The following is a 12,764-nucleotide window of genomic DNA, read 5'->3' as shown; positions in this document are numbered from 1 at the left end:
GGGGAGTGGGAGGAGAATGGGAGTCACATGGCGCTGGGGGGGGGGGGGAGGGGGTGCAGCCTGTGTGAGAACGGGAATACTGCCGGCAAGTTCTGTGTACGAGAGGGAGGGAGATATATATTAGGGGGAAAGGAGTGGGGGCGTCAGGAAGGGGGACACTGAGAGGCGCTGTCTGCAGGGGGGGGGGCAGATACATGCAGCGTCAGGCCGTCCTGGGGGGCACGGCGCACGTGTGAGGACAGCGTCGCTTTGTGTGATGGTGGCTGCCTGCAAGTGTTATTCCGAAGATGATGGATCTGAGCTCGACTCCGTGTACAGGACCCGGGTCCCCGGGGGGCTGTGCAGGGTCCCCCCCCCTGCAGGGTCCCCCAGCCCTGCACCTGGCTTACAGAAAAGTAACTGCCGTCAGTTTGTGCTTCAGAATATTGAGTAATACAGCTTATATGCCATTAGTACTGCAGTCGTCCTGCAGAAGCCGAATTCCTCTTAGTGAGCTGCAGTTTATATTCTACCTGAGGAATGTATCTCTCTGTCATGGTCCCTTAAAGAATCATATCGATTAATGCATATAACGCTGCAAATTATATAATGCCAAAATACACACTGAGCATCGGTGGTGCGACCTGCGAAGAGTTCAGACGGCAGAGGAAGTTCATTATCCAAGGAGACATCATGTTACTGATTAATGAAAACCTGTATCCATTTTATTGCGCACGGCTCAGATAGAGTGAGCTGACGGAGAGACGGGGGGATGGGGGGGGGGGGCGGGGGAAATAATCAGGAGGGGGTGTATTGTGCAAGGCGGCAGGAGGTGGGTGGAAAAGAATGATGCACGAGAAAGACAGGAGAGGAGAGAGGGATGCAGGAGAACCCTCTGGAGCCCATCAGTTGTGGTGTGAGTGAAAGGGGTCAAAATTATGGATGGGGAAGCTGCAAAAGGCCCCCGCTTTGCCGGCCGGTTACGGCTCCTGTGAGCTCAGCTGCCAGAGCCTGGGGTGCAGGAGTCAACGTGGCAAATAGCCAGCGCTAAATAAATTATGACCCGCGGAAGTGGATCGATGATCCCGGGAAGACGTGCCAGCTCGCTGCTCTGCCCGCACACGGTGGGAAGGCACTAAGGCTGAGGCAGCTCCCAGAATGCAGCGTGCCCAGAAAATGGCACGAGTATGACATGAGTACCACACAAGTATGGCATGATTATACCAGAGCATAGCATGAGTACAACATGAGTATGGCACAAGTACGGCATGAGTATACCAGAGCATGGCACGAGTATGACATGAGAATGACACGAGTACAGCATGAATATTCCAGTACATGGCACAAGTGCGGCACATGTATACTAGAGCATGACACGAGTATGGCATGAGTACGGCAGAGCGCGGCATGTCCCTCAGGGTGCCCCCTGACATGCCCTTGGCCTTGCACAGGGGTACCTCCCTCACACAAGGGTTTTAACCCAGTTTATACCTTGTCTTCCCCAGGACTGAAAGTTGTTGTGTGGAAAAGCAGTTTTTGAAAAGGGAAAGTTGGTTGGTCTGATACGGAAGCTCTTTGAATTATTTTATAATGAAAATACTTTTGCTACTTTTGTCATTCCTTTGAGCTAGAAGATCTTTTAAAAAGATGGAACTGTAGTCCTTAACCAGCAGAAGCTTGTTATAGTTTGGTTGTACGGATTTCTTTTTATAAGCTTTTTTGCATAGTGAAGAGAGATTTGTATGTGCGATCTCAGTAGCAAATGTGTTAATTGTGCAGCTCGTGTAATTTCATTTTTTTAACTTCAGGCAGATGTTCATAAAAGTGTGAGGTTCCGTGGTGATGGATGGATGGAGGTTTAGAGCTTGTTACTTTTTGTTTACCCACCGTAGAAGCAGCATCATGAGTGAGACTCGCCAATATCACTCACTAACCTTGTCACCCTGACCTTGCTATGTGTCACCCTCACGGCTGGTCTCTGTGCTCCTCTGTTGTGTTGTGTCTGCATTACAGCTGGTCTCTGTGCTCCTCTGTTGTGTTGTGTCTGCATTACAGCTGGTCTCTGTGCTCCTCTGTTGTGTTGTGTCTGCATTACAGCTGGTCTCTGTGCTCCTCTGTTGTGTTGTGTCTGCATTACAGCTGGTCTCTGTGCTCCTCTGTTGTGTTGTGTCTGCATTACAGCTGGTCTCTGTGCTCCTCTTTTGTGTTGTGTCTGCATTACAGCTGGTCTCTGTGCTCCTCTGTTGTGTTGTGTCTGCATTACAGCTGGTCTCTGTGCTCCTCTGTTGTGTTGTGTCTGCATTACAGCTGGTCTCTGTGCTCCTCTGTTGTGTTGTGTCTGCATTACAGCTGGTCTCTGTGCTCCTCTGTTGTGTTGTGTCTGCATTACAGCTGGTCTCTGTGCTCCTCTGTTGTGTTGTGTCTGCATTACAGCTGGTCTCTGTGCTCCTCTGTTGTGTTGTGTCTGCATTACAGCTGGTCTCTGTGCTCCTCTGTTGTGTTGTGTCTGCATTACAGCTGGTCTCTGTGCTCCTCTGTTGTGTTGTGTCTGCATTACAGCTGGTCTCTGTGCTCCTCTGTTGTGTTGTGTCTGCATTACAGTGTCTGTGCATCTTGTTGTGTTGTTTCTGCTTTACGGCAGTCTCTGTCCTCCTCTGTTGGATCTCTGGGTTCCTCCTTGTATTCCGGCTGCTGGTGTGTTGTGTAGGGAGAAAAATGACAGAAAACACTGGCAATTAGCGATTAGATAGCGGGGAATTCCCCCATCTTTCAGGCAAATCACATACAGGACAGACAGCAAACGTGTGAGGGGGTGGATGGTGATGTCTGTGGTGTTGTGGTGCCTACTGATGCTTACTAATGCTTACTAATGCTTACTAATGCTTACTGATGCTTACTAATGCTTACTGATGCTTACTGATGCTTACTAATGCTTACTAATGCTTACTAATGCTTACTAATGCTTACTGATGCTTACTAATGCTTACTGATGCTTACTAATGCTTACTAATGCTTACTGATGCTTACTAATGCTTACTAATGCTTACTAATGCTTACTGATGCTTACTGATGCTTACTAATGCTTACTAATGCTTACTAATGCTTACTAATGCTTACTGATGCTTACTGATGCTTACTAATGCTTACTGATGCTTACTGATGCTTACTAATGCTTACTAATGCTTACTAATGCTCCCTGATACACTGACCGGATGCTCTGACACAGCAGAGTGCATTCAGGTAAAACTGATTCCACCCTCAGTTCACGCATAAATTGTGTCTTTAACTACTTGAAGTTGTGAGCCAATCAATAAATGGGTCTACAGATTCTAAGGTGGGTGATTGGCTGTTTCTGTCTGCACTCTTTACCTTAAACATACTGCTCACATTTCTTCTTGTCTTGCAGTGCCTGTTCTTTATGCCATAATTAATAGTACTGCACAGTGAAGCTTAGGCAGTGAGACTTGCTGGGAGTGCTGGGATGGGGCATGCTGGGAGTGCTGGGATGGGGCATGTTGGGAGTGCTGGGATGGGACTTGTTGGGAGTGCTGGGATGGGGCATGTTGGGAGTGCTGGAATGGGGCATGCTGGGAGTGCTGGGATGGGGCATGTTGGGAGTGCTGGGATGGGGCATGTTGGGAGTGCTGGGATGGGACATGCTGGGAGTGCTGGGATGGGGCATGTTGGGAGTGCTGGGATGGGACATGCTGGGAGTGCTGATAGACTGCTAGTAAGTGCTAATGTGCACGTGTGTGTGTGTGTGTGTGTGTGTATGTATGTAGTCCAGATATACCTTACTGTGTGGGGACCAAATGTCCCCATAATATGATGAATACCTGTTTTTTGATGTTATGGGGCCAGGAAACTCAATTTTCTAAAAGTCTGTGACTGCAATCAGAAAACAAAAAATGCAAAAACTCTTGTATTCTGTTTGGTTACTTATGCTTATGCTTAGGGCAGGGTAGGGGTTACGGTTGTTAAAGTTAGCATTAGCATTTTTGACATAGAAATTAATGAGCGGTCCCCACAAAGATATGATTACCGATCTGTGTGTGTGTGTTTGTGTGTGTATGTGTGTGGTATGTGTGTGTTTGAAAGAGAGAGAGCTAGGCAAGGAGACACCGACTTCACTGCTTGATGACCTCAACTGACCACACGACTGGTGCACATTCAAGGCTCCCTCCAAGAGACCAGTCTGTGACCAGTCTGTGACCAGTCTGTGACCAGTCTGTGAGTGTATGCATCTGCACTGCCAGAACAAACCGCCAGAGCAGCCAGTCGCACTTGGCCAGAGTCACTACAGGCTGGCCAGCGGTGGGCAGGGTTACTTCTGGTTTGTCTGAGTGGGCGGGGGAGACACCAGGGCAGCCTCCTCCCCCCCCCCCAGGTCCATCCTTCTTGGGCTCCCACCCAACTGCACTCAGGAGAGCCCTTGGATAAGACATAAGGTGGGAGGTATTGATGGATGAGATTACATTAGCCCTCCATTACTCTTCCTGAGCTGTAGGCTTCAGTACTGCACCCCCCTCCCCTGCACCCTCCTTTCTGCCTGCCTCCCCAGCGTTGGGGCCAATTAAATGCATGGGAACACTCTGTGGGCATCTTGTTGCCTTCACCGCCCACGCATCCTAACCCCAGCGACATTCGGCATCAACGGTAGCGGCTTAGCGGCCTGTCTGCGCGCCACCGCGGTGCGTGTGCATGTCATCCACGCTGAAGCCCCGCGAACCAGAGGCCAATAAAAACATGTCAGCTCCTGGACCTCCAGGTCATTGGATTGATGAAAGCACTTTCCTTTTTATTGCTTATTTTTATTGCTTATTTTTGCTGCTTGTTTTTGCTGCTTACTATGGGGACTCCAGTTACCTACTGCCGCAGCGCTGACACACCTACTGCAACTAAAGAGAGCAAAGCAGATGTTACTGACATAGCACTACAGCCCTTTACAAGAAAACAGGAAGTTATAGGAAGAGTTAAACAGGAAGTAATACTAACAGATATTTATAGTGAACTACAGTGCTTAATAAACACAACCAAGAAGTGATCTCGTTGTCTCTTCCTGCCTCATTGTCTCTCTTTCATCTCGGCAGATGCTTCTGCTTATCTTTTTATTTGTCTATCAGCTTGACTGCAGGACCCGTAGATGTGCTGAGATGTTTCAAGCTCAAGGTGCTGAAAGGTAGAGCTTTTTCCGGTGTTGGTTCACTAGTATTTTTGAAGAAGCAATCATGAAGTCACTTCTGAGCCACTGCATGATAAGTAACATTTTTTCTTTGCCGAAAACTATGGGTATGAACACTCTGCACTACGGTATTCTGATACTGCAATACCAGCAACAACCAATAGGGGTGCTGAGGCACCCTCAACGCCGTTTCTTCCAGCACCACGAACAGAACTGCTACTGTACCGGCGAGAGAAGCCATAGCAGGGGATGCGAAGAACAATCAGCCCTCTGAACTCCAGGAGCCTTCAAAGGGCCCTGCGCAGAGCGGCAGGTTGGGGGCGCCGGCCTGCGTGACAGACCCCCACAGATGCACGCCACAGGCATCCCCTCCCTGGCTGTCGCCATGAAAGTGACGCCCTAAAGGTCTCGGTCTTCGAAGAGCCGCCGCTCCGGGAGAAGGCAGCTAAAATTATGGCTGGCCAGAGCCGCGCTGCCCTTTCATGTCCTGCAGGGGGCCCCCCTCCCTAGGGCCCCCGCCTCCTAACCGGGGGAGGAAGTCAATGGAATCGTTTGACTTTGACATACAAACAAACAAAAAAAAATCATTGATTTTTAATGATTTTAATGGTAAACAGACGTACCGCAAAGGTTTCAAAGCTCTCTTCAAAGAACAAAGGGCTGCATTTAAGACAAAGTGCAGTAAAACCTGTGTGTTTGATCCCACCATGCTGCTGGGTCAGTGTAGGGGACAGCGTCCCCTGGTGGCACTTCTGCAGATCAAAGCAGTGCAGGCAGTTGGGGACTTCAGTGGATAGGGGAGATCATTTTTTCACACGGTTACATGTTTGTAAACCTAACGGATGGAGTCCCCAGTTTGTTTCCGGGTTCTCATAATAATTCTGTGAATGTTTGCCCGTCGTCCTATCCAGAACGTTCCCTTCCTCCTGCCCTGTGCCTTCTCTGTTGCAGACTCACTGAACTCCCACAGTGGCTAATCAGTTCTGGCATTATAAATGCCCCCCCCTCCAAACTACGATCGCGCACATCGATTTGATTCACCCTACACCCCTCTGCTGGAACAAACAGGCGCTATGACAGAATTTGCTTGCTCAGGTCGCGAGGTTTCAGTCGCCTCCCTTGTTCCTCAGCACGCACAGACCTCGCGCCTGGGAGCAGAGGGGGAGTTACAGCATATGCTTTCTTTCAGGTCCTCCTTGCCTGTACCAGCCTGCCAGCTGGCAGTCCACTCAGTTCAGGGGGTTCACCATTGAATTAGCAATCCATGCTCGTGCTGCGTCTCAGCCCCAGCCGTTCACGATCATTCTCCTCGCTGGCATTCTGGATGCCTTGCCATGCTGAGTCAACTGATGTCATCGCGGCTTCCAAATGCCCGTGGAAGTTGCATTTGCACCATTGGCTGACAATGTTGCTAACCACAACGTTAGCCTATTCGCTCCTATGATCTATCATTCTGTTGCTGGTTGACCTTCTTTTTTCTTCCTTTGCAGTACCTGTCAGCACTTAGTAACAGAGTAAAAAGCTGTGGGCATCCATGGGAAACAATGCTAACCTGGCACCTATAGGCTCAAACTCCATGGAAGTAAATAAGTACAACTGCTGAAGGGTTTTAAATTCATAATAAAGGGCTTAAATCACATGGTAATGGTTTAACGTGTACAAAAGGAAAGGCTGAATGATTTATTGTCTTATTATGGGGGAAAACTGCATGCAGAATTTGTTTAAGTCTTTCATTAGTTTGATGACTTTCCCCTGAAGCGATGCGTATTGAGCTGAGTATGTAATAACAGTCATACACCCTCAGCAGCTACTGTGCTTAGGAGGAACGGTGAGAAGGACCGAGCTCAGTGTATGTGGGACGTGAGAGCAGACAGCGACATTTAAACGCTCTGTCAGCCACAAAATGTCTTACAACTTGTTGCAGAGATAAAGAACAGGTGAAAATGTAGAAACTGGCTGTGAGCCCAGGGAGGATGGAATGCCATGATTCAATCCCTGTTATTGATGGGAATGTAGTCATTCAAACCTCCATACTGATGGGAATGCCGTCATTCAAACCTCCATACTGGTGGGAATGCCGTCATTCAAACCTCCATACTGGTGGGAATGCCGTCATTCAAACCTTCATATTGATGGGAATGCCGTCATTCAAACCTCCATACTGATGGGAATGCCGTCATTCAAACCTCCATACTGGTGGGAATGCCGTCATTCAAACCTCCATACTGATGGGAATGCCGTCATTCAAACCTTCATATTGATGGGAATGCCATCATTCAAACTTCCATGCTGATGCGAATGCTGTCATTCAATCCTCCATGCTGATGGGAATGCTGTCATTCAATCCTCCATGCTGATGGGAATGTCGTCATTCAATCCTCCATACTGATGGGAATGTTGTCATTCGAATCTCCATATTGATGGGAATGCCATCATTCAAACCTCCATACTGATGGGAATATCATCATTCATACCTCCATACTGATGGGAATGCCGTCATTCAAACCTCCATATTGATGGGAATGCCATGATTCAAACCCTATTATTGATAGGAATGCCATTATTCAAACCTCCATACTGATGGGAATGGTATCATTCAAACCTCCATACTGGTGGGAATGCCGTCATTCAAACCTCCATACTGATGGGAATGTCGTCATTCAAATCTCCATATTGATGGGAATGCCGACATTCAAACCTCCATACTGATGGGAATATCATCATTCATACCTCCATACTGATGGGAATGTCGTCATTCAAATCTCCATATTGATGGGAATGCCATCATTCAAACCTCCATACTGATGGGAATGCCATCATTCAAATCTCCATATTGATGGGAATGCCGACATTCAAATCTCCATATTGATGGGAATGCCGACATTCAAACCTCCATACTGATGGGAATGTCGTCATTCAAATCTCCATATTGATGGGAATGCCGACATTCAAACCTCCATACTGATGGGAATATCATCATTCATACCTCCATACTGATGGGAATGCCGTCATTCAAATCTCCATACTGATGGGAATGCCATCATTCAAATCTCCATGCTGATGGGAATGTAATTTCCACTGCGGCTATGGACTCATTGTGGCAGACTTTTTGAATCAGAAGAAACCAGTGTCCTAGATTATTTCATATTTGCTGATGAACCTGCTAATACCTACATACACCTGCAACCTATTTCACTGAAAAATCCAAGATTATTAAATAAATACTGCATACAACTGTAGGTTCAATATGTTTATGCGCCATGTCGCATGAAATGCTGCATGATTGATGTTCACTTCAAAATATAATTACATGCAGACATGAGTGATGTAGGGATCAGTCACTGGTTAAAAGAGTATGAGCGTTAACCTAAAACCCCAAACCATTAGGTTTGCAATGTATGTTAATGCATATTCCCAATACAAGTACTGCACACCTAACAAGTAACTAAATAATTAACCGTTGTAATAAATGCACATGAGCAATGTGAGGGGGAAAACATTGTAATCAAATAACTCTGTTAACAAACAAGTATAATTAATATTTAAAGGGTAGTATGGTCTGTGTTGTGTCAAAATATTTTTGTATAGAAAAAGAAATATACTTAAAACATACAGGGCTTATATTGTCACATAAGTCACTAAGATTGTAAATGCAGACATGTTTGAAGTCGGTACCAGATGGACGCCGCTGACTGCCGTCCAGTGCTTTTTGGATCCGGCCCAAATTAAAATGGAAAATGACAAATGGAGCCGGTTTCTCCCAAAGGACCAGATGGAGCAGAAGGCTGATTATGATGTCAGGGAGTGCAAAGGAAACCCAACTCACAATCAAGCTGATAAATAAATTGCCGCTGACAGGAGTAGAGGATGAAATTGATTACCTAATACATTCTGAACTGGGTGACACGGTTACTCGCTGTGTGGAGTCCATATGTCACATGGGCTTTTCTCTGGGACTCCAGTTTCCTCTCACAGTCCAAAAACCTGCAGTTAGGCTAATCGGAATCTCTAAATTGTGAATGCATTGGGGCGGCACAGTGGTTAACACTCTTGCCTCACACTCCTGGGACCAGGGTTTGAGTATCTACCTTGGCTCCATGTGTGTGGACTTTGCATGTTCTCCTTGTGTTGTCATGGATACTGCGCTCCACAGTCCAAAAGCAAGGTGAGCTTAATTGGAGTTGCCAAATTGCATGTAGATGTTCCCGTGTTAGTGTGCCCTGCAATGGGTTGGTGGGATACTCTCTGCCTTGCACCCATAGATACACTGTAGATTGGGATCCTGTATATGATAAGCATTTATCGACAATGGATGGATTTGCATGTGCTCTGTGATGGACTGGCATCCTGTTCAGGGTGTATGCCTGCAGTGTGCTCTGTGTTGCCAATGTAAGCATGATGTGAACTAAAAATGACTGTATTATACAGTGTGTATAGGAGTGTATACATGTCCGATTCATGTTTTACCAGAGATTTTAGTTTTTACAATAGTTCAGAAAGAATCTACTGCAGGAAGATTTTCAGAAATTTCAGAAAGGGAGGAAATCGGAAAATCGAAAGTCAGTGTTTTGTAGAGAACTGACCCTCAACCATAATGAGAGGAATGGACATTCCGAAATACTGAGTCAATCAGCCAATCAGAATTGAAGTTGTAAAAATCAGAGGATACACCGCAAAGACGCAATTTGGGGGGGGGATTCAGCCGCTTTATTTTTTGTCTCAGGCCACTCTGAAATATTATATCTCTAAATTCCTTTAGTGATTTGACACATGCCCCCCCCCCCGCCGCCGCCGGAATTTAATTCTTCCGATGCCAAACATACTGCGGGCTAACCACACCCAAGGGTCAAATCCTACAGTTGGATTGGTGATTTTTCTCTCTGTTGCTCATTTTGACCCAGTGACACTCAGATTGTGTTTTGACTACAATCAGTGGCGACGGAAATGGGGGAGCGGGATAACGGGTCTCCCCCAAAATCGGCAGGACCACACCGCCCCTTTCTTGTGAAACTGCTCCCTAAACGGTGTTATTCTTATTTTAAATTGTGACATTTTAATTATTTAGGATCTCACATAGTGTCATTTCACGATGTGACCATTGCATGGTTGCCCATTGCAATGTCGCGATATACATCCCGCATCAAACGCCATCCAGTATCACTGACTACAGCTTAAATAAACCAGGTTGGCTCCTTAATTTGAACCTCTCTCGTCTAATCATTACAGTACGTACCTTGGAGCGAAAAATATTTATGCACATATGTCAGAGGTAAATAAATCAATGAACGGAAAACATTAAAGGAATCGATTTACTGAAAGGAATGATAATTTACATCCCAGCAACACAGTTTTCTTGGCTGTACTTGTACGTTTTTACGCGAAACGTAGCCTAAATCGAAATTTACACAAGTGGTTGTTTCTCTGCTACTTGTGGACGCTATAAAGTAAGAAACACTACCTAAAACTAATTGATTATCGAAAGCTATACACAGAAACGACAGTTCATACCCAGATGCGCTAGTTTGTTTGTAATATGTTGCAAAGTACGTTAGAGCTCAAACTTTTGTGCAAATATATAAAAACTTTTGAATCTATGCAATGTTGATTACTACGTAGCTGTGTGGAAATATTAATTCGTGTTGAAATTGTCCGGAAGAGCATTGTTTTTGCGTTTGTTTCAGTCAGAAAATACTGAAAATGCAATGCATTTAAGCCATTATACTGCACACTCAGTTTGCATTCTGCATCTATTTTATTCATATGTAAATTACACAACCAAATCACTACGCCCTAGTAAATGTCACATACTTATCGAAGAGAGCAATTGCCAGTTGGGGGTTGAAGAGAATTCTGAGAAAGCGGTCTGATATTTCCTCATTTGTGTGGGACGTGGTTTGTTTCTCTTCGGGTTAATAAAGTTCCATTAATGTTTATACGCGGTGACAGTAGGGTTTCATATTAGTTCTCGGTTTACTGTAACAAGGAGAACGCTGTATTGTTGTGTTTATGTCCTTTAACAATCAGAGCACCAAGATTAAGTTGAAATTGTTTCAATTTCTGATATTTACAAATTACCACCACACCAATGCAAATTTTAATGTGGTACAGTTCTTCCCACTTTTTCAAATTCTGGCATTTAAGCACAAATAAATCAATAAAGCAAATGTGTTTTGATTGCCATCAATTTCGCACCTAGAACTGACCTAGGCTGATCTCTTACGCTTATTTAAATGTTGCCTAATATGAATGTTCCGGCTTGGCCTCGGGAATATAAGCAGCCGCTAGCGATGCAACTGCCTGCTAAGTAGCATGGGTGCACACAGCAACTCTTCATCCAAAACTAAAACAGAGGCACAAGGCCTTCTGGAAGAAAAACGCACATTACACATGGCTGCCAGCTAATGATGTATATCCCAGATAGAATATATTCACCCGCCGGCTCTCGCAAGAAAACTGCTTGTTCAGCACCCCGGGCGCGGACAGCGCCTCTTAGTCCAAAACCACAACAGAGGAATATGGCCTTCTGGAAACAAAACGGCTGCTAGCTGATGATATATCCCACAAGTCACTGATTTTCATCCATTCCAGCATAAAACAAAGGCTGAAGGCAGAGCTAAGGGACAACGGGGTGTAGTGAAGCTATTACTGCCCCCTGCTGGTATGGTGGAATGGAGCGGCCACTGGTCATCGATCGCAGAAACACCAGGACCCTCTAGCAACAGGGGCCTGCGTCTCCACAAACACCATATAAAACACCTTTGGTTGGCCTTTTTTTCCTTTTTAATGGATGTGTAGAATGAACAGAGATATTCGGTCCGACATCTGGAAAAAAAGTCTAGGTCTGCTGGTTTTTAAAGTGCATTTATTTCAATATTAGACCATTAGTTTGAGTAACACATTTTTGGTAAAGATTACATTAAGCATGCGCATGAACAGCACATGCTTATCCTGCATTATGATCTATTGCATGGTTCATTTTCGTCATCTTTGAACAATTGTGGGTTAAAATTGAGCACTATTTCGCCACCAGATGGCACTGTGACACAATAGTTTGAACGTTTCAGAAGCGCGAAGCATTTTCCGGAAGAGTTTAAATTGGTTCTGACTAGCAAAAGCATCGCTTTTTGCCATCACTAGTTGCTAGGAGGTTTACAACGATGCATTCATGACCCCCGGTGTCAATTATTTCTCTGATGAAAATGAGCACATTTGAAGTATCATCACTATTGTCAGTCACATCATAACGATTTCAACCAGATTTTTTTTCTGAGACTAGGTTTACTAGATTAATTGACTTTGCAAATTAATGGCAGATATTAAAGGCGGTGTACAAGATTGCTTTTGTCTTGTGGAAAAGGGCCAGAACAAAAATATATTGTATACAGCAGGGCTCTTCAAATCTGGACCTCAATTCTAAATCCAGGCCGTGTTTTCAGTTCTCCCAGGTAGTTAGTTTAATAATTACTGATTCTGATTGGTCAGAGGCTTCACACCTGACTGACAGGTAAAGGAAGGCTGGAAAACCAGCAGTGCTCGGACCTCGAGGACCATGATTTGAATAACCCTGGTATACAGATTACAAAGACACAGTTTTTATTCCAGT

The sequence above is a fragment of the Paramormyrops kingsleyae genome, chromosome 22 (assembly GCF_048594095.1).
Source record: "Paramormyrops kingsleyae isolate MSU_618 chromosome 22, PKINGS_0.4, whole genome shotgun sequence".
Taxonomy (NCBI): domain Eukaryota; kingdom Metazoa; phylum Chordata; class Actinopteri; order Osteoglossiformes; family Mormyridae; genus Paramormyrops; species Paramormyrops kingsleyae.
This window is presented reverse-complemented; position numbering follows the sequence as displayed.